Consider the following 22,755-nt stretch of genomic DNA (forward strand, 5'->3'; position numbering starts at 1 on the left):
CTAGAACATTTATTTCTTCCTGAGTTTCCCTGCCAGCACAGCAATTTCCATCAAAACATCTGAAGAGCAAGTGAAAAGTTTTCACTTTCCCGCCTCCTTTTTCAGGGAGGGGGAAGTTAACTTACCACAGGATCTATCTCAAAATGTGGTATCGGTGGCAAAACTTGGGGAACAAATGCTAAATTAGGGATAACAAATTGCAGGACTAGATGATGTTCATCCAAGAGTAGAAAGAGCACTCAGAAACAAAATAGCCAAACTGAAGGCTATAGTGTTCCTCTTTGAGCCCCCCCAAAATGTCACGTGGGATGCCTGTTTCCTAAACAGGCTTCAAAGTAGGTCTAGGCAGCTCAGATCTGTATCACATTTGTATCAGACCAATAGAAATGGAAATCAAGAGCAGAACTGATGAGCTCACATAATAATATAATGCGGTGTGAGAGAGTAAATACGCTTTTTAAAGAAAAAAATTGTGATGCCACACCAATAACAGATTAAATTAATTTGGGGTAAATGTGAAGTGATTTATGTGGGAAAAGTCATGACTTCACATATACAGTCATGCATTTTAAGCCAATACCAGGCATGATATCTGGTGGTGATAACAGGTCACTACATTAAAAAGTCTGTTCATTGGTCAATAGCAAGAATAAAAAGGAGATGCTTGGAAGGAGTGGGTGAGATGAACCGTTAGCCCAACCCAGAATGCCTTTTCCTACTTTGTAACCTATAACTCAGCATGGCATTTTTGACAACTTTGATTTAGCTTAGCAAATTCCTTAGAATTTCAGATAGTAAGTCCTGAATTGTGTCCCAAATTTCCAGTAGCATCTGCCTGTTGCAAGCCTGTTTCTCTTCATCAGGCCTCCCTACTGAAAACTTCCAAAGAACAGGCAGGCAGAGATCTTGATGCTGTTGAAATAACAGAGATCTTCAGGCTGAAAACCTTGATGGCTCGGGTCTGACTTGGAGCTGGGGGAGCTTTGAGAAGCTTCTCACAGGGGGTCATCACTGTAGCCTCCTCCCCCTCTACCAAAAGCCCCCGCTACACACACAAACCCAGCACAGCAGTGTGCGGCATTTAAAAACGTAGGGTAAGGCTGAAGATTTTAGAAAAACATAATTGTCTAGATAAAATGCGCATTTGTACAACGGAAACGCTACAAAAAAAAAAAAAAGCCCTACTAGAAAATCTAAATACTCATTCATGCTGTTTGTGGTGGAGATAAATTTTAATGTCTTCACACTCCAGAGCAGCAAAAAAATCCATTAGCACACAGATTCTCACAGTCATTGACTGTGTGGGAAGGTACAGATGGGGTTTTTTCTTCATTGCAACAATATCACTAACAGCAGGAGCCGAAACATACTATGTCATGTCAACCTGAAACAAATTAGGATTTAAGAATCTAATAAAGTTGGGATTGCTCAGTAGTGCAGTTTGCTAACAGAATGTCATTGCACACAAACGGCGTGTGCTCAGAGTTGAGTAGCTCTGGCAGTTAAAATACATGCGTTTCCCCATTGAGCTGAAATGCCAGCAGCCACCCCACTGCGGGTTTTAGTGTGATACACTGATCCCAAATCTTCTTCAGCACTGGCTGGCGAAAGAGCTGTGTGGCCAAACAACTGAGCTGAACTTAAGTTGCATTAAGACGGATTCCTGGTAACCTGTCAGAAGCTTAAGAACTGCTGAGCGCAGTGGTTACAATACTGTGACTGACTGATGCTATCCGTATTGCACAGATTCAAATAAAAACGTATTGATATATTCTGTGCTATACTTAATGACAGCGTTTTTAAACATTTTACAAGTTTTTTTTTTTTCATAAGAACTAAAGTTTTAGTTGTATCAATGTGGTATATTATTTCTATTGCAGTGAGAAAGAAATCAAAAATTTAATGGGCAGAATTCTCATTTTATTACCAAGAACTGTAAATGTTTGTGATTTTGCTTCATATATAGCTGGGGCTAAGAAACATTTAAGAGCTAAACAGCTCCCTATGCAGGTGTCTTAAACCTGATTTGAAAGGTCACAACCACATATGCACAGTCTGAAAGAAAAAATTGGATATGAAGATGTTAATGGCATGTACTGTCCCTCTTGTTTTATCAGTGAAAAAAGAAAACTCATATAAGCACATGCTGTATCAGCAACAGCCAGCTGATACAATTCCAAATTCAGAATACTCTCTAATAAGTATTGCAAATGCAAAGCTGTGGTATCCTTCCAAAAATTGGTCGTCCCTGACTCACTTGTTTTGTAAAGCAGGACACAGCTCTCTTGTTCTTGAGTGTCACCATCCCATGTTAGAATGCTTTGTACGGACACAGCTCTTCTGTGCAATGGCAGTATTGACTTCACCTCCTTCCTGTTGCAAAGATATTTCTTTTTAACTTCAGTGTTTGAAAACTTAAAGAATGTTGTATGTATTAGATGCTAGTTTTTCATCCACTTCAGAGAACTCTGCGTGAAAAGTGTTTGAATATCAATGTCATATATAAACTAAAATAAATGCTTTTACAACTATTTTTCCCATAACATAGAAAAAGTATGTTAAATATGTTAGAAAATCTTTAGATCTTCAGGGTCCAGTTGAATGGTGCAGAAAGACATCTTTGGGTTTAGTTCTTCTTTTGCTTAACCTCCAGTGTATGAGTTTGTGCTTTTTTAAAGCTAATTGATGGTAAAGCTGGTGATGCTGTACTTTTTTTTTCCCTATTTCTGTGCCTGACTAGACAGCTGGACCTCATTACCTTCTAGTATACTGGTATTTCCACAAAATCTAGCACTATTAATTGTCAGTTTCTATGTGCGTGGAAAGATTTTAGAAAGAAAAGAATAAAGTGTCTATAACTTGTAAGGTTTTCTGTACCTGTAACTAAGATTGATCACTATTTAAAGAAGAAGAAAACTCATCTCTGCTACTGACATAAAAACAGTAGCAGAATTTCTATATGGAAAGCGAGTATTCTGTTTCAGGACTAAAAGCTAGAGTAGAAGGTCATAGGGAAATTCAGAAATCCTAGTGATTAACTGAAGAAAACTTCATGCAGCACGCGTTTTCCAGGCTGACTGCACATTTCAGTGCTCCTTGGGGATGTTTTATGGCACCGCTTTTTTGTGTCTTAGGAGCTGCTGGTACAGCCCTGGCACCCCCTGCCTGTATGGTTCCGAAAGCTGTCCCAGGACTGCAGTGTTCTGCAGCTAATTGCTGCTTCTCTCACTGGATCTTATGGACTTAAAATCTGGTGACGCCCTGCTCTGTATATATTGTTATCTTTTCCATGTCCTTTTCATCTACCTATGGTAGAACAGCACTCAGAGCAGTTATATATAGGTTCTGTTTCATTTTGGGGAAGGGAGAACAGCTGCTTTTTTTGTCTGCTTACCATATCTACGCCCACCTTTGAAATGAGAATTCAGGTATGAAGAGATTCTTGAAGGCCAGCTTGCTCTGAATATACCTTAAACCAAGTCTTTACGGAATGCAAGTCATTATTTCCTTTATCTGTATAGTCCTTTGACTAGTCCTTAGCTTCTGGTACTGCCAAATGAATCTTACATCTCACAGAAAACCGGGAGGTATTTTAGGGTGTATCACTGTCATTGTCTTACTCCTTAGCCGCACCTGAGTTGCAGCAATAGTGAGCCTTAGAACATGTTGTTATGCACTGTGGTTCAAAAAAGATCACATGAAAATATTTAGAATTGTTGCTTAGTACCCTACCTCCGTTACGGCCGTAGGAAGTGTTTGAATTCCCATGGATTTTTAACTTCTGGGAATCCATTGCAAACATTAAAACACTTCAAGTTTTTTGTATGACTCTAGAAAACTGCTGAAGGTTTTAGAATAGGGGAAGAGATGTGACATTATGCATCTTTGGTGTTACAGTGTTACATAGTGGTGAATGCCATACCTTTTTTCCCTTTTTTTTTTTTTTTTTTTTTTTTTCCTGAAGAGCAATTTCATGAGCCATTATCTCTACAAAGCGGGATTTCCTAAACCTGCTCTGACCATTTCAGCAGCTACCTCAGTGCATCTCTGAGGGCTGGACACCCCTCATCAAGTCGCGGTCTGGGTGGGCAGATGCAGGTTTCCTTCCAGAGGAACGTTCAGCAGCTTGGGCAGGCTCCTGGTTGATTTCTCTTCTCTGGGGTTCACGTGGCATGAGGTACTCACGGAGGGTAATTGATCTGAGTATTGCCTTCTCATGAGTTCAAATGGGGCTTTGGGCTGTTTGGATTATGCTGAATCATCAGGGTAAACTATGGTGTAGTTCTTTGATTTATAGGGAACTTCGATGTGTAGTGAACTGACTGTTGATTAGTTCAGTCATACCTGGAGATCATGGGCATTTGGCTATCCTCCAAAGAAACAGGCAGTGGGAATGTTTTAAACGTGCAGGGCTCGTAACTTTACCTCACAGCCTGCCTTTTCAGGCAGTTTTCCCTTGAAGACCTTACTCTGAAATGCGTAGAAGACGGGAAGAAGGTAGGCCTGCATTATGTCAATAAACAAAGTTAGGGAAACATTTGGCTCTAGAGTTTTATGATCAACCAAAGACAGTCATGGAAATACATGGGAAAAGGTTTAATGTGGTAGTAAGTACATTCTTAACAATTACTTACCAGAACGGTGATTAAGAGATCGAAATGTCTTGACTAGTTCAGTTGCTTGTTTCCTAGTTTAGTGTTATTTCTCGATTGACACCCCAGAGCACTTCTACCAGACTTGTGTCCTCTTTACAGGATCAGTTAATTACTCATGGAATAGGAAAGCAGCGTGTTTGATCTCTAACTCTCAGAAGTCTTCTTCAGGATAACAGGAAAATACCTGTCGTGTTCCTGGTTCTCCCTCATTTACATTGCTCTTTCCTCATGAGGGAGGCACCTGAGAGTCTGATGCTGTGCCTTCTATGGTTGTAGATACCATTTATGAAAAAAAGTACATTGGACAAAATGCAATGTCCAACTCTAACATATAAATTGTAATTAATAAAATACACCACAGTTAATTTAAATTGAAAAGCAAACTGTTTGATAATTTAATTTTGTTACCACTTAGAATAAAACATGCCATGTAAATATGTGGCTTCAATATAAAAATTAAAATGTCTGAAAAGTAAATCTAATGCTGAGCAAACACACTGATAACTAAAATTTTGACAGTTCAAAATCTTATCCCTTGTTGACCCAGAAAGAAATCAGTGCCAAGGCTAGCAGAATTCTCCAGAAATGGAAGCTTCTTACCTGGTTATAGGGGATGGTGACTGTTTTTATGGAAGATGGTGGGAATAGTATCCAGATGTTTACCAGTTGGTAAACTATTGAGACAGCTGAATAGATGGTGATAAAGGTTGATAGGTGAGTGGTATCAGATAAGTAGTCAGCTACACTGTTTGTATATCCCAGACCCATTCAAGATTTGTCATAAAATTGCTGTTGAGAGCATGTAAAGTAAAACCCAACTTTTCAGGCGGATGAGTCTTCCTTTTGACATCTCGATATCGATGAGTCATTCTGTTACCACATTAAAAACGAAGAGCAAGTCTAACCTGCTAAAAGAGTCATTAAACTCCCCAGGTGTTCAGCTGTGAGAGGTATTCAAGTATTTTATTGACAGCTTGGTAACAGCACAGGTAAAATGCTGGGTCAAGGTGTCATTTTATTAAGTGCTATTCTCAGTGAGTATTTGTGGATTGACCATTCTTGCAGCTGCATACACTGGGATTGTTTTTAATCAGATGAGAAATTTTTTTTTAACCCTCTCTTTCTTTCTTTAGATAAGTATTGTGTATATATTCTCCAGTCAACATCTGTTCTCAATACTGGTATACGAGGAACCTATTCCAAGGAAATTCTGAAATTCTGTTTTTTAGGGCAAGAGGAAAACACTTGACAGCATAAATGAAAAACAGAACCTCTTTAGGCACGTGAAACAAATTGCCTTTTACTAAGCTTCTCTCATTTTCTTTTTGCACAGTGCTTGCTTAACAAATTGTAGTCAATAATCTGCCTCCTGTTGGTTCGTTTTGTCTTAGATCTTCACCCTCTTTAAAACCATCCAAGTCTCTGTGACTATTCTGCACCTCTATGGCAGCACTGGTAATAACATTTTGCCCTGGAGTTAGCGATTTTTACAGCAAGCTCTCCAAAATCTTTTGGAAAGAGCCTTTCAGAAGTGCCTTTTTTTTATAGGTAGCAAAACAGATGTATAGAGAGATGAAATGACGTGGAAAAGATAACAATACATTTATGCCTCACATTTCCTTGTCTCTTGCTGTGCTTACTCTGCATGATCTCTGCCTGACCTACAGGGTTTTTTTTCTTAGTTTAATTCATTGAGTTTGTGGCTGTGAGTATATTGCTTTGCTTTTATCTCATGTCTTCAAACCATAACTCTTTATCTCCTAACTCAAAGCTGCAGGACTGAGGGCTGAAGCTGAATTTCTTTCTTCTATTCTCAGTGCTCTGATGCTTTGGAAAGGAAAATTTGGCAGAGCTAAGTAACTGTCAAGGAGAAAGAACAAGGCAAACACAGAGACCAAGATTTTAAAAATTGGCTAGTAATTTTAGTTGGACTAATTTTCAGTGTGCATTTTGACAAAGACTCACTTACAGCAAGGCCTTGGTAGTCGGGCAGCCAAAATCATTAGCATCCTGGCTACCTTGGTATCTTTTTAGATAACGTGATTTTAAACAGATAGCCGAAGTGAAATTTTATTAGCAAAGGTAATTAAAGTCTGTTGGAACTTACGACTGTTTCTATTGCGTGTGTATTCTGGTCTTAACTATAACAAGAAATGTTAACAACAAAAAGAAGAGCTAGTAACCTGCTAGGGAAGGCTATTACTCGTCTGGTATTGAATTCCTGGTGTGTTTAACTCTGATTTGAAGGGGTGGCTTTACACAAAAGGCTCAGCCGCTGTTGGCTTTGCGTTGCACGCTGCCGGGAGCCGCGGAGCTGTGGCCGTAAGGAGGCCTGGCTGGTGGTGGTTCAGAACAGGCAACGAGTCGCCTGCCCCAGGAGCATCCTCCAAAGCAGCCCCGGGCTCGAAGGCCGAGCAGGCTTTGCAGGTGCAGAAGTAGTTAGGCACGGCCTTGCTGCCTCTCCCCCCCACTTCTGCGAAAGAGGGGGCTGCTTCAGGGTCGGAAGGCAGGATGAGCAGCACAACAGCTTCCTGGGCCATCTTCTTCAGTTTTCCTTGTGCTTTGGAAACCTCTTGAACTAGCTGTGTTTATGTAATATGGAGACAGTAGTTAATGCGTCATTTATGTGTCTGAATAATAATAATAATAATAATAATAATAATAATAATAATAATAATAATAATAATAATAATAATAATAATAATAATAATAATAAATTATAACCTCATTTACGATGTATTTCCTTATCTTAAATTCTAATTAAGCAGAGTTTGCCTGGTTATATGTATTCTTAAGAAAGCAGTAAGTTGAAAGAGGTACTGGCAATTTGTTCTTCTCCAAGAACTGATTTATCAGTTTCCGTTCCTCTGAAATGATGTTGAGTTTTTAGCACATGTGACATTTCGGCAGCAGGAGTCTGTGACCGATCAATATGCAGAGATTGTTTTGGCCCCGGTCTTGCTTAATAGTAATAACCTCAAAATAAAAAGTTAATTAGAGCAAGTAAAGTTATTAAAAGTGTCCGTGTGATTTAAAAGCTGAAGTCTACATTTTCAGGAGAGTCTTCGGCATTTTGGAAACCTGATTAAATTGAAATCCTTTATGAAGTTACATGAAAATGGGACTTTGGCTTTAAATCACCTTGATGATTTTGAAAACCTTGCTCAGTGCCTTTCATCGTCTCACACAAGAAATGGTAATCCTTCACAGGTGAAAATATCTTTATACCATTCGTAGCAATGGAAGAATGCAAGGACATCATCACCAACAGTTAGTCTAAATCCTTCACAGAACCCAAAAGCATTTCAGATAACAGTTCATTTTAAACTACCATTATTTAGAAACACTTAGATGAAGACACAAGCAAGTCCTTTTTTTCATTCGAGTTCTTCACTGTCAGGAGAGACTCAGGGCTGTTTGTGTTACGGTAGAGGTTACGTTTCATAGCCCAGAGGTATAAATCCAATATATTCTGACATCCAATGCATCGCGGGCTTAGGCAGGAGAAAAACAGGATGAGTCAGAGGGCTGGTGAGGAGCGGCAGAGCCTTTCCTCCGAAACTCCTCGTTCACATCAAGCACAGCAGTGTCAAAGTGCCGTTCTCCACATTGGCCCATAGAAAACTAGTTTGGGGTTGTCGACCCAAGTACCAGGGAATAAAGTGTCCGTAAGAGGCCCAGTTGCTACGAGCTGGGACTGTCATTGCTAGGTCCTCACCAGCAAACCAAAGAGAAAATGGGCCTGGAGACCAATCTTGTCTTTTCACCCACAGTGACTCATTTCAGCGGGAATCGACTGCCCGTGCTTAAATTAGTGCAAGAGAGGCAAGACCATATGCATTTTCTTGTCGAAGGAAACTAATACGCTGAATGGGGTACTAAGTAATCTGCCGGTGGTGAGGGGGTTGAGATGCAGTAACAGGGGATGAAGGAACTGTGAAGGATGTGGGGCCACTTCTAGTGAAAGGACTTGATCTCAAGTCCTTTAAATGTTTTGCTTATCTGCTGCGAAAGCATCTGCAGATGCTTGTGATAGTTCAGATAGTATTGAATTCATATTCTGTCTTACCTGCACTATATTGATAATACAGTAGGGGTTCAGTGCAGCTCTGCTTGTCTCCTCTTTTCTAACTGTCTAGAATATCCTTGATATTTAAGACCAGCCCTTATGTCAGCTTCTTTATTAAAGAATGTGCTGCGGAAATTATGCTAATTAAGCTGGAGTGTAATTATGGGCTAGAAAGATTATTTCACAGTCAGAATTGAATTGTTGTAGATAAATGTGCATTAACTTAATAGTGTGCAGCTAATTAGTTTTGCTATTTACTCGTAGAAGTTAAAAAAAAAAAAAAAGATGTAATCAGTTATACAAAAGCTTGAGAAATGAATATATTGGAAAGCCAATGGGAAGCATGCTCAGAATCTCTCTTTAATTATTGTTTTGCTGGAATTTTTCTCAGTTTTCCTTTTGTGAAATTACAGTGGGCATAAGTAGCTAATTAACATACTTATCTTTACTTTTACTTACAATATATAGTGTACAAGTAAAACGAATGGTTGCCAATTTGACAGTTACCTATCTGTAATTCATACTAGAGAGACTACAGCACCAGGGGTGACTTGCACTTTCCACAAAAAGTAAAATATTTTGCATCTCAGTAGGTAGCAAACGAAGGTAGAGACTTTATTTGCTGTGCTTATCTAACTTTATATTTTATGTTCGTCAGCAAGCTGAAATTTGTGTTTGGTATGTTTTAAGGGAGGAAAGAACTAAGCACTTACATGCTGGACACATATACATGAAATGCCACTTATAATATTGCAGGTGCATAGTCATGATAAAGTACTGAAAACCAAAGAATGCAGAATTACTTGACCCCTACCTGAAAGACTGAAAGCCTTGAGGAGTTTGCCAACAAACATTTAATTTTGTATGTTCGAAAAATACCCATGTTTGCTGTCTGTCTCAGACATTTATGAGTGTGAAAAGAAGGCTGCAGAACATTCTCCTTAATGTAAATTAGTATCAGCTTCTAGGAAAATCTAATATAGTCATTTGATTTGTGCATGTAAATTCGTATATAGGAATTCTTTATGAGCCACCTCTGAGTATAATATTTCTTCCACTGACTTCGGAGTGAGAGAAACTCCAGTATAAATTAAAGTAGTGATTAAAAAGTGCAATCTCAGACTGAAGTGTGCTGTGCTCTGAACTTTGTCTGCAATGTTGGCTACAGAGCTTTGCTGTGTGATCACCTTTCTTTATGCTCAAATGAAAAAACATAGAAGAGGGAGATGTTTTTATAAAATGGAGAAAAATCATTTCAATAGCCTATATAGTGATTTCTCTACTAATAAATAAATAACACCAGATACAATATCCTCTGTTGCAGAACAGTTTTTCCACACTGCATTTTAATGAAACTGGATATCAGTTTCATCTTTATCAAGTCATATCAAGAACGCCGTCTCCTATGTGAATTGATGTTTGCTATTAGAAGAAAACTTATGAGCAGAAAGTACTGACACGGACCTAAAAAAGTCTCAGACTTTTCCCACTCCCAGCCCCGCCTTGTGCAAACAACACAGCTGAAAATCTGTGGGCTTTGTTGTGTTTGAGCTTAGCTTTGAAATTTGCAGCAGCAATTTGAAATATGGATTTCAACATCATACAGATTTGTCCTAACGTAACCAAAACCGTAAAATTAAGGACGTGTAGGAAACACATTTTTTTTGTGCTTGCAGACATCAGTGGCTATTAAAAAAGGAAAGGGAAGGGGAAAAAAAAAAAAAATCAAAGGTTGCTTCTGTATCGTGTATGAAAGGCAGTTAATTATCAGCCTGGACGGACAGCTCTTGTGTCTGTTCTGTGCAAACACGCTTTTGTCTTCCGTAAAGCGGGTTATGCTGGGCAGCCCTTGGTGTGAGTGTATCTCAGGGGAGGAGAGGGAAGGAAATAAATGGTTATCAGAATGGGTTCAGTGCCTGTGAATGAGAGTTGATCGAGATGACTGGAACCACCTGTCATTACAATTGTCATCAGTCTAGCAAGTGAACCCATTACTCATTTGGGGGAGCGTTTTAGGGCAAAACCTAATTTCCGAAGTGATCATCAACTCAGAAGCCAATAGACTGCTCATACAGGCCACACATGCGACGGGGCTTGCGCATATTGCAGAATCCGATATTTTAAGTCTTTAACTAGAGTTTAAACTTCTTTCAATTCTAAGCATATCAGAAATCTGGTTTATAAACAGCTATGATAGCAGTTGCTTAGTTGTATGTAACCATGATCTGAGCTCGGTTGCTGAAGCCTGAGGCAATCATTCATGTTAGAGCTATAGGATGTAAATACTGGAGGTTTTTATTGCTGGAGTCAGTGCTGTCAGCTGAGCACATAGAGGACAGTTACAAAGTCGGTGGGAGTGGCGTTGTCCTTTCAGCTTAAACAAGGAAATCTGGGAGGAAAAGGTTACACAAAGTGTGAAAAGGAATTAACTCTGAGGTGAAAAAAAGGGAAAGGTGCAATTCATGGCCTGTACTTCTTGCAGTTGGCAGAATATATTGCAGGGTATCACACACCAGCTAAATTCTTGGATCAGCGAAGGTGATGGGCACTGAAATTCTGTATGTCAGATGAAAAATCCCTCCCAGGATGTGTAGCATGGCAATAAGTAGCAGACAACTAAGTACCATACGAATAACTCATCCTTCTTCCATAGGTAGCTGTACTTCCACAGGCTGAGGAAAGATTTTTGATAGATTGAGGCACATATTTTCCCTTAATATATTCAAGTTTCAGAGACCTCTTTAAGATATTGATTCTTATTTCTAAATGACAGATCCTTGGCAGTATTTCTCTCTTTCGTTAATAAGGGCAATTGCCCTGAATCAATAGTGTGATTTTTTTCTGCAGTGGATTTATTAGATATATGCCGTGTTTCACAGTTCAGTTAGACACATTTCTGTAGAAGTGCTGTGCAGAACAGTCTGCAGCCTCATTGTTTTTGTCAAGGATAGAAAAGTCTTGTCCCAGTTGTAACCTGATAGAATGGCAACTAAGGGAGAAGCTGGGTTTCCCCACTCGAAGGATGTTTTTCTATGAGTTGCATTTTACTGAGGCACAACTATCAAATACACATATGAGATGTCTATTTTATGTTTATTTAAAATCTACAGCTTACTTCTGCACTAAACTCCGAGTATTGTCCATGAAAAATAATTTTTCTCTGATTCAGCTTTTGCATTATTTTTTTAGGTAAAGCACACTCTTCTCGGTCTGGTTTTGTTGCTGCAGAGGGTTGTGGATTTCCCAGGTGTTGTAGAGTGCTGGTAGTACTTTCTGATAGTTTTATCTGTCCACTGAAAAGCTTGACATTCTTCTGCTGGCTTTTGAATCATTGTGGAGACTCTGTGCATTATCCCGCAGCTCAAACAGAACAGGGACATTACCATGCTAGAAACCCAGCTAGAAACCATCCCTTCTCTGTTTACTCCCCCCTGCAAGTGCAGAAGCACAGCCTTGTTTTCTGAAAAGTGGGATAGATACTATGTTCGTTGGTGCTTTGAGTAGAATACGACAAGATTGAAATACACTGTTAGAAACAACAAAAAAAACACCCCTTCTGAATGTATGTGTGTAGCAAATCTTTTTTTTTTTTGTTCTTCTTCTTATGATTTTTTCCATTTATAAACTGAAACTGTTGTTAGGGTCGACAAAATCTGATTGATTCAAATTTCCCTCCATAAAGCCATGTTTAGCTTGAGCGATGTGTGATGCAGCATACGTGCCAAACAGCAGGAGACTTTCAGTCAGAAATTGGCTTTGATGGCCCAGCAGGTCTCTTGTCCTGCACTCCCCTGGAACGCTGTTCAGATCCGCTGCATTTTTATATTGTTGAAAACCTTTTGTAGTCAGCTAACAGTGAACCATTGTATTTGGTTCAGAGTTGAAAACTAGGGCTGAGGATTTAATAGTGGCTCTTCTAACTTTTGCCATTTTTTTTTTTACTTTTCACCTATGAGAGAGGCATATAAGCACTGTCTCTTTACCCATGCCTTACATGAAGATTATGTTATCGATGTACTGCGTTAGGAGAGTTCCTTAGGATTTCTACAGTGCTTTGAAGTAGATGAAAAGCGGGTGATGGGAAGCAGCAATAGTATTCCAGCGTCACTATTCATTACTGGTGGATATTTCTCCTTCCTTCCAACAGCTTTCCATTTGAGCAGGTTTTTTAACAATTTAACTCTTTTGTTATTGATCTCATTAACTTTCTGTCTCACGAGTGTCAGGTGTATCTTGCATTGTTACATTGTTTTGATGGTTGTACTTTGAGATGCATCAAGTTAGCAGGCAGATCAGTTTTTTCATGCTTAAAGAAAACTGAAATGAAGGCAGTAAAGAGAAGCCATCAGTCTGTATTTCCCTTTGACATGAAAATCAAATTCAGGTGACTTCATAGAATCGTACAGCTTGCAACTGTACTGAACAGAATTTGTTCCTCTGTTTCTCTGAAAGATTGAATAGGGGCCTAGTTGTAAGAAAAGAAAACGAGAATGATTTGTTGTTTGTGGTGGTTTTTTAATTCAGTATTAGAAATTTATGTGTGTTTTTATCTTGGCTTTCCAGACTTCATGTTTCACGGCAAACTCTGGGGCTTATCAATTTGTATGATATTTTGAGTCACCTTTAAGTTTTATTGTTTAATATTAATTATTTAAGCATCAAAAGAATGTCTACTCTGAAGAGTTTAGTGTGCTCAGGAAGGCAGGAGGTGCTGCAAAGTGTTATGTAGATAAGAAGAATGCCTGGGCAGGCATACGTGGAGATAAGGTGAGAGTTGCTGCTATGCAGCAGCAAAGTAATCCAGTAGTGCACTCGATGGAGTAATCACTAAGGAATGAGATAGCAGAAAATATTTAGGATTAATAATTTCTAATACTTCAGATGGACACCTTTTCCTTGCCCCCACCCCAGCTGTAAAAAGTGTTTCTGCAGCTCGTGCTAAACTGTGTGCACTGTTGGCATTTCCTATTGTCTGCTGAAAATACCCCGTGTCTGGGTGTAGTGGTCCCTGCTTTCCCATGGCAGTCTGCCCAAGCTTTTTATTCGTGGATAGGAGGGAGACATTCCAGTTTCATTGCTTTTTTATTTTTCCCAAACCTGAAAAAGGCTTGACTTTCAGTCATCCCTGCTGGAAAAGGGTAGAAGCTGTACAGCTCGGGAGATCTGCTGGGGCCAGAAGCTTGATCAAGCAAAGAGAATAACGGAGAGAGATGATCCGTGTGTTGTCATGGTGGTTCTCGTAAAACTCATTGTGCTTAGTAACACGACATTAAAAGCTTTGACTGGAGAGAGGTAGAGTGCTCCAAAACCTTTTGGGAACTCTTGTGGTGGTGATGATTTTAAACAGTAATGTGGATGCTCTGAGTCTTTCCGGGCGTACTGTGTGTGCCAGCTTCCTCTCCTGCAGAGGAGCATAGTTTGAATTGTTAACATTGATGCTGTTAGGTTAATGCTGCTTTTTCGCTCTCTTTTTTTTTTTTTTTTCTTTTTTTTATGGCCACAATGGCTAGGTGTTATGATGGATGTGAGGAAATAATATAAAGATCTTTCTCTCTAAAGTGCTCCTCCCATTTTCCTAGGAAAAATCAGGATTTTGTGGAGTAACATTTGTTCTTCGTAAAGGATTCATTTCTATATGGCCGGATGGGAGCAGGACCTCAGAAGCTTTTATCTCCTGTTGTTGAAATAGAGAAAGGTTTGAGAGCCTCCGAATGGGAACACTAGTTCTAGAAAAGGAGACAAATTTGATTTACAGGTCTTCAGAGACAGAGAATCTATCAAACCTTGGAGAAAGGCATTAAAGTAAATGACTGTGTCTGACAAAGTAAGTCAATGACAGAGTCAAGGCTGGAATCCCTTAGGTCCGTCTACCGTTTTAATCTCCTGTCTACGTTTCCACCTTTCTGATCTATGAGGAAAGCATATCCACATCTGTAACAGCTGTTCTGCCAGTGTACGGCATTTCACAATCTTCTGAAATCTTCCCTGTCAAGTGTGAACTCCTTTATATGGAGAGAAGCAAGTGTAAGCTGGTCTCTCAGGGAAGGGTTAACTTGGCATATTTTCACAGCTGTAATGTATTAAGCTACCGCAAGGCCCTTCTGTAGTAGGGGGTCAGAAAAATGTTATGCGCTGCAGAGAGAAAGAAGATAAATTAGCTTAAAGACATCTTGATAGCTTACCTAATTTGCCTCTTACTCGCCTTTGCAGAAGCAGTCCCTGTATATGCAAATGCCTGCAGAGGAAGAGATAAAACAAGATTTTCAAGACTGTTTCAACTCAACAGCTCCAAAAGACTAATGCCACTTTCTAAAAAAAAAAAAAAAAAAGAAAAAAAAAAAGAACAAAAACCCACACACCGCAAAGCACTAAACAAACCAAATGGTACAAATGGCAAAAATAAAGATATCCTAAAGCACCAAAGTCCCTAACTTTTCTCTGCTCCCAACCCCACAGTCTAGAGGACAGATAACATTCTACCATCTACAGCAGGGTATGGCTATCTCAGGACACAGGCAACCTTTTTCTTAAAAGCTCCCTCACTGGGAGTGAGCGAATTAAATATTTATAGATCGAGACTGATAGCATGAAAGACTGTTTCACAAAGGTTCATAAATATATCTCAATTAAAAATACATTTGTAAATTAAATCAGAGTAACCTTGAACAGATAATACACCTCGGAATGGAATCGTGTTGTACTGGAGGCAGTAACCTGTAAATAATACCACATGGGCCAGTGTCACTAAATAATCTTTATTCAGCTGTATCATCTTAAAAATCTTTTTCTCTTAAAATTAAAATGTTCAAGAAATACACAGACGGTTCAGCTCTGGGCCATTTCTGTTATGCTGAAGTATTTCTCATCTTGCCTCTTCACAAGCTCACTTCTTATGGTTTTCTTATTTTAAAATCTAAATCACAAGGAGTAATGTAAAAACAGAAAAGTGATGCCTTATCAGAGAACATGTAAAGGATGCAAAGGCAGAACTGCAGGAGGGTACGTGTGCCATCGTGCAAGTCAGTTTTAGCCCTTTGCTGTATTGGAGAGGTGATTTTCTGAAGTGCTGGATTAGCCCTGAGACCTCAGGTTTATGGTTCTGTTAAAGACCTGGGATACGCCGAGCATCTCCATCGCTGCTTGGCAGAGCTGGGCAGGAATCCTGTGCTCCTGCCACAGCACATCCTCCTCTGCACCTCATTAGCAGACACAACTACACTGTAAAAAAACACATTTGTGATGAATCTGTGTAAGCACTGCTACATGGTGGTTCTAGTTGAGGCCACATGAAAGTGTAAACCAAGGAAAATGTCACAACCCAAGAGCAGCATCCAGGCTTTTGGCAGAATTGCCAAATGTTTGTACAGCTGGTTTACATTCAGCTGTGCTAAATTTGAAACCTAGGGAAGATGTAAGCTGCACGCCTAAGTAAAAATAAAGTATATATTGAAGTGCAGTAAAATGTTCACTGCTCATGTATTATACGCTTAAATATTTCAATCGTGTGTTGCCGGAATGCGAAGTGTTGCCCATTTGCATCAGTGAAGTTACTGATCCGGTAAAATGGGCCCAGGTAGGGCAGATAATATCCTAATACTGCATATACAGACAGGTCGCGACATACTTGGGGAGTAGATCTGGTGTGTTACCCAAAAGAAAGTCAGTAACTGTTGGGCCAAGCATCTCTCTCAAATGTTTGCCTGTTCAAATGCCGACAAGCTCTGAAATAAACTTTTCCCATACCTCAAGTGTCATGGGACTCTGTAGTGAAATGCTTCCTCCTCTTTCTGATTCCATTTGTACCATTCGTACAGTTTTTTTGCAAATCAAATTTACAGCTGTGCACTTATTTATAAAAAATTAAGCAACCCAAGCAACAAAGAGGTTATTGCAATCATTTTTTCAATGTTACAAAGCCATTTGGCAAGCATGCTGCTCTAACAACAGCAGCTCTTCAGAAAGTGTTAAGAACTACATTAGAGGAGGAAAGAAATGCTGAAGATTTGTGAGATTCAAGAATCGCAGGCTTGGTGAGATGCTTACATTTACTCTTGAGTATGTGACACTGGATGCATTTGCATCAGTCGTATGGAGCACCCCTCACAGATAGCAGTTTTCAGGTTGGAATAAACAATAACGTAGATGGATTTCTTTGTCTCATTAGAGCTTTTTATTCATGGAACATACCTCCACAGTGTCTTTTCTGTGTCTTTGCTTCTGGTGCTTCCCAATTTAGCCCAAACCATGTCATATTATTTTGCTCCTGACTTTTCCAGTAGTCTGGGTTAGGTTTATCGTTCTTGAAAGGACAAAACAGAAGTACAGGGAGTGCTCTCTGCTGATAGGGATTCATTGCTGCCCTAAGGCATTTGTGTCACATCCAGACCTGCTGTTGCTGCATCTCATGGATCTATGTTGTTTATATCACTGTGAGTCAGAAGATGATCAGTTGCTGGTTGTACGCTTCTTTGGCCAAGTTTGACTAGAGAAGACAATGTGGTGAAGGGTTTTGAGGGGTTTCCAAGGCAGGTGGAATAAAGATTGACAACTCTGTATTTTATTTCCTAAAATTATGTCTTAAAGGTACCCGAGATTCATGTGTTACATTTTTAAAGCAAATATATTAGTTCTGCCTCCTCTTAAACTGTAGCGGATCATTCAGGCCAGGCTGACAATCCGTGTATATGTATGTGCTCTGATATGGTGAAGTATGTTTGAACAAGGGAAATACTTTAAGGAAATACTTCAAATTTAACTCCCAATAAATTAAGCGTAATAAGTATGTGTTCACTTTCCTTTGACCAACTGCTGAAGAATCACGGAAAGAAAATGAGGGACTGAGCTGTTAGATGGCCTCTTCCTCTTTATATCACAATCCTTGCCTGTGGGTTATGTTTTTGGGTTTTTTTACCAATTAAGTTTAACATCTTGTCTTTGCTCTTTTAACATATACTAAGATAAAGTCCTTAAAGAGCGATTCCTGTAGTATTGGTATGTTCCCTTCCAAATATTTTTAATAGAAGTAAATTTTTCCCTTTAAACATGGAAGTTCTTTCTTTGATCTTCTCTTGGCTCTTGATTAATTCTCCTTGTGTTTGATCCCAAGATACATGTAGTTTGCTTTTTCCTAGTACTACCAGAAAACCTTTCTCACAGATCTCCCTTCAGAAATGAGTCAAAAGATATTTTCAGGCTTTATTTATTGAATTTACTTGGAGGGAGGAGCAAACAGAAGGGTGTATCGCTGTAGGCATAAGTTCAGCAGAAAGTCTTGCAGACTGGCATTAACAACGCCACAAAATATATGAGTTAGAAATCTAGGAAAGCTTATCCTTAGCTCAGATTATATTGTTTTAGCACCTCTTCATCTATGAAAACCTCTCTTTCACCAGTCTAAGACTGTCTCACGTGCACGCGTGCGTATTAAGACAGGCAGGCACATACAGACCAGCCTGGTTTAAACACGCGGTTTTGTAATAAATATGTCTAAAATTGTGCATTCTCTTTCTCTGATAAATACTTGGTGGTGGTTCAGTCTTTGTCAAGCATATGGTTCTTTATAGCAGGCGTCTTCACAGCACTGCCTTTGGGGAATGCTGCTGAGACGGGAATAGCTCTGCGTGTCAGTGCTTGCCTGTGCCAACTGCTTGATCAGATGTGAATGTTCTGCTCTAATAATGTAAATCAGAAATAAGAACCCAAGCTCTCGTGAGATTCACTGTGACCAATGGCTGGAGAGTAGACAGAGCCATCACACCTGCTTCTCCAATGCTGCCTAGAAGCGATCAGCATCCTTAGTTACCAGCTGGAGACCTGTGCTTTTCCAACTTATTTTGTAGCCTTTTTAAAATCAGTGCAGATATAGATGTAACAAGAATTTTGGTTTGGCTTTTCTGTGTGTCATCAGCATTTGCAGTAGCAGAAGAAGAAAATTTTGGCGTAATTCAGGCAAATATTCAGATGCAGTGCATAGTCTATTCAGCAGCACCTTTAAGTGATCTCACATAACCAGTGCCCTCAAATGTGTTACTAACAGTCTCTTCTAAGTCTGCATCTCCTTTACGTTCTGACACGTGTATGTGATACGATGGCAGGAGCAGGAATTGGTTTTGATGCAATACTTGCTGTACCCAACTCATCCTGGATTCCTTGGTGATCCTGCTTCTGCTGCTCAATTCCAGAGTTGTTGTGTCTCATGTCCAGCTCCTTGTTGATCCGCTTCAGTTGCTCACAGATGAAATGTAGCCTATTGTGATAGTCTAGGCATACATCTTGCCAGCTGACATACACCTCACTGTTCCCCTTTGGTTCCTCTTCCACCACCGGAACAGTAGCCTGCTGCAATCCATGGAACGTCTGCCGTAGGCACCACTTAGGCACCTTCTGCAAGATTCAAAATGAGATCAGTCCTACATTCCTAGAGCAGTTTCCATCAAAGAAAGAAGGTGGAACACCTTGGCTTGCTTTGGGCAGCCTCCTTAGATGAGTATGCTTCCTAGAAATACTGCACTTTGACAGCCTGCCAAAATATTTGGCGTGTGAAGCTCTTGCACAGCTGTGATTCTCCTGTGGGAAAACCCACACCACCACCAGAAAGAAGCCTTTAGCTGACCTGACCAGCTTAGTGTTGGTGTTCCGAGGGAGACGTAGGCAATAGCGGAAGATCTCGAATGTACAGATGCTAGCTTACTCTTCGTTTTTTGGATCAACTACACAGATACTTTGTTAGCACTCTCAAAAATTGCATGCCACACACCTCCTCAGATTTACTCCAGCCTTCTGGCTTGTTTTACTGTCTGTGTGGATCGCCTCTCTCAGATTTTGGAAGCATGGGGATGTTAATAAAGGACGCAGGCTTAGCTAGTGTTTGTTTAGGATATTCACTACAGTTTCCAATTTTGCTTAATTCTACTTTACAATTTTACTAGGGATTGGATCCTCATATGTTTTCAGTTTAACGAGTTTTCATATGACACAATATCAAATGCTTCACAGAAATTGAAGTAGGTTTGATTTTCATTATTCTTCTCCCTTCCTTTAATCTGACCCTTATCTCCATCAAGTACTGACCCTGCTCCTGCTTTTTGTTGGTAGGCAGTAAAAGATACTCTGCTATTTTCAATTACTTTTCCAGGGTGCAACCCAGTTTATTCCAGCTCTTGGCTTCTACAATATACCTTCCTTCCCTACTAGTTTTTTTGCTCTTACTTTTTGTTTGGCACTCTATTTTAGTATGTATTTTTTGTCATATAAGTATGCTTGGAGCCATGGCCTGAAAGCTCCCCACATCTATGCAAAACGTTCCAGGTAGTTTTGTACCTTTGTTTTCAGGAAATTCCAGTCCTCCTCCCTTCTCAAGAACTCTGCAAGTTGACTTCATTAAGTAGCCCTCCTAACTCTTCAGAATTAAGCCAAATAAAAAAAAAAAAAAAAATCAATATTTAAATTTTTCAAGTAGATGTTGTTAATAGAGCCGCAAGGTTTCTGTTCTTAAAAAAAAATAAGCTCTAGCTCACTTTTTTCCCACCTATAAGAGACTCGTATAAAACAAATGAAAAATTTAAACCCCTGGAAACTAGTCCTTCTTGCCCTGAAGGCTGCTAAAATTATCACAATTATTCAAGCAGCCTTAACTGTTGACAGAAGTTTTTGTTTGTTTTATATAGCTACCGTATTTCATTTGGAAACTACTAAAAATATAATCATCTTAGAGACCATCTGCTTGAAATGACAGTGCATACTGGGGCTACATTTTAAAACTTTTTTTTCTGTTTTGTTCATTATCTCTCCTAAAACTCGTTACATGACAAGCTCAGTATTCAGTGCTAAGGGTTTCTTCTCTGAATTAATTTTCTACTTACATCTAAAGTGCACACAACCATTTCCACCAAGTATTCATATATCATTTATTCACTAAATTTCCTTTTGGGAGTTGAGAGGGGAGAAGTCGGCAGAGCCTGGTTTTCATAGGTAAATGCCATGTCATTAACTGTACCTTTGATGAAGAGACCTTTTCCTTTGCCCCCCTCATTGCCTCTTCTGGCCTGGATTCCAGGACAAGAGGAAGAAGAGCCTGAGCTGGTTGTCATGGTCCATGGTGCACAACTGCATGTGATGGGCTTTGGGGTTGATTGTTTTCCGTTCAAGTAATACGTGGATTAGGAAGGAGGAAATTTCCTTCGAGAGATAATTTGGTGAAAGAAGCTCCAACACTTTGAAGTATAATTATTTGGTGTAAAACAACTCATTTCAAATATTCCACCATGTTGTCTCATCATACAAGCCGTTTTCTTCTTGTATTTTGTATCCTCTCCATAATACCAACACCTGCACTTGGCATCTAAGACTGAAAATGACAATAAATTAGAGGTGGAGGTAGGATAATTAATTTGTCCTCGGTAAGGTTGGTGGGTTTTGTTTTTTCATTTTTTATTTTTATTTTAAGAAATTTTCTGGAAGATGCCTTTGGTTGGCTGAGACCCATGTATATATGGAGGCAGGTCTAATGTTTGAAGAACCTGTTAACAAGCGTTAACACGGTTAACAGTCAGAAAGCCAATACAAAAGGAAGCTAACACATCAGATAACACTGTTTGTATCACCTCTGTCAACTTATGATTTGTTTCTGAGTTTGTACCACCCATTCTTAAACAGAAGTACGTGCTTCACTGAAGAATCACTTCCTTTTCACCTGTTAACAGAGTCATAGCAAGCTGGTATATATAGAAAATGTGGTGTTTGCCATCTTTGGCTGCCAAAGTTTGTAGCCTTCCCTGATGGATCTTACAGTGTTGTCTGACTTTTCAAAATATCAATTCAATGCTAAGATCTTTCTGAACATACGCAGAAGGTCTCTTGTAGAAGGTTCCCTACAGCCTATATGGTCTAAAGATTCACTGGAACAGTCCATATGTGATTTATTATTACATCTTCATGGTTTCTTTGTATTAAACACTTAATGTGGAATTTAATATTCATGAGTTAACATCTGTTTTGTTTGAAGAGAGGCAGCTGATAAAATTCTGAGTGTATTTTTTTTACATCTCCCATTTATATTCTGGATCTTCATAAAGGTACAACTGCAATGACAACTCTCGATCTGGCAAACATCCTCTATGAGAAGAGGGCAGACAATACCTCTGTTCTGTAGTAATTCATCATTATTGTAAAATGAGTCTTGTTTCAATTAAGTGTCTGGGAGAATTGCTGTACTTAAAGTGTGAGATGCCTGACTGTACTTGAGACAGGCTGCAGAGCTGCTGTGAATTCCCCCAGTGACGTACAATGGGCCTCACTGCAGAGGAATCCCTACAGCTTGGGAAGGAAACTAACGATTGGGGATATTTTTTCAAATATTGTAGCTGGACCCCTCAACAGCTCTCGTGGGGTATTTTGGCAATGAGCTACCAGGTGATCATGGTAACTGCAACAGAGAACCTACAAACTTTTTCACAAGTCATCTCTTTTCCCTAATTTCCCTCTATTACCTTGTGCACGTAGCATTAGATGGAAGATGGTGAAAATATCTGTATGGCATATAAAATTAGCTCTTAGAGAACAGGCGTGTGAGAATTAAGTATCTCGTGCAGAGTGGCTGCATGCATCTCTGGCTCTTGGGACACAAAGTCCAAAGCCATTTGCATGAATGATTTTACCCTTAAACACAGAGGGGAAAAATCTACCTGAAGTGACAGATTGATTTTAAGTTGAGTTCTGGAAGCTGCAGCATACCTGCTGGGACTTGTTCAACACACTTGGATTCAGTTGTTTAATTTGATGCTAATGGTGTTTCATGCTTTGTAGGATTAAAGAAAAGTTTAAAAGACCAAGCCTTTGTATTTACTTAGCTGCTTTAGACTGGGTAGTATGAATGAAGAGTTAAAAGTAATGTGATGTGTAAGTGTGTTTTGTATAATTACAGAATCACAGAGGGGCTGAGGTTGAAAGAGACCTCTGGAGGTCGCCTGGTCCAACCCCCTGCTCAAGCAGGGCCAGATCTGTGTAGTAGTTTCACACTGAGCATGGACTGTA

At 39.5% G+C, this 22,755-nt stretch overlaps 1 protein-coding gene across 11 annotated transcripts in view; it reads left to right on the forward strand.

Annotated features, from left to right (window-relative positions):
- The window catches only part of CTNND2 (catenin delta 2), a 699,957-nt gene that overhangs the window by 498,563 nt on the left and 178,639 nt on the right, over positions 1–22,755 (forward strand). The window lies entirely within an intron of this gene.

This window comes from Tyto alba, unplaced genomic scaffold, assembly GCF_018691265.1.
Source record: "Tyto alba isolate M040663 unplaced genomic scaffold, T.alba_DEE_v4.0 Super-Scaffold_48, whole genome shotgun sequence".
In the NCBI taxonomy this organism is placed as follows: domain Eukaryota; kingdom Metazoa; phylum Chordata; class Aves; order Strigiformes; family Tytonidae; genus Tyto; species Tyto alba.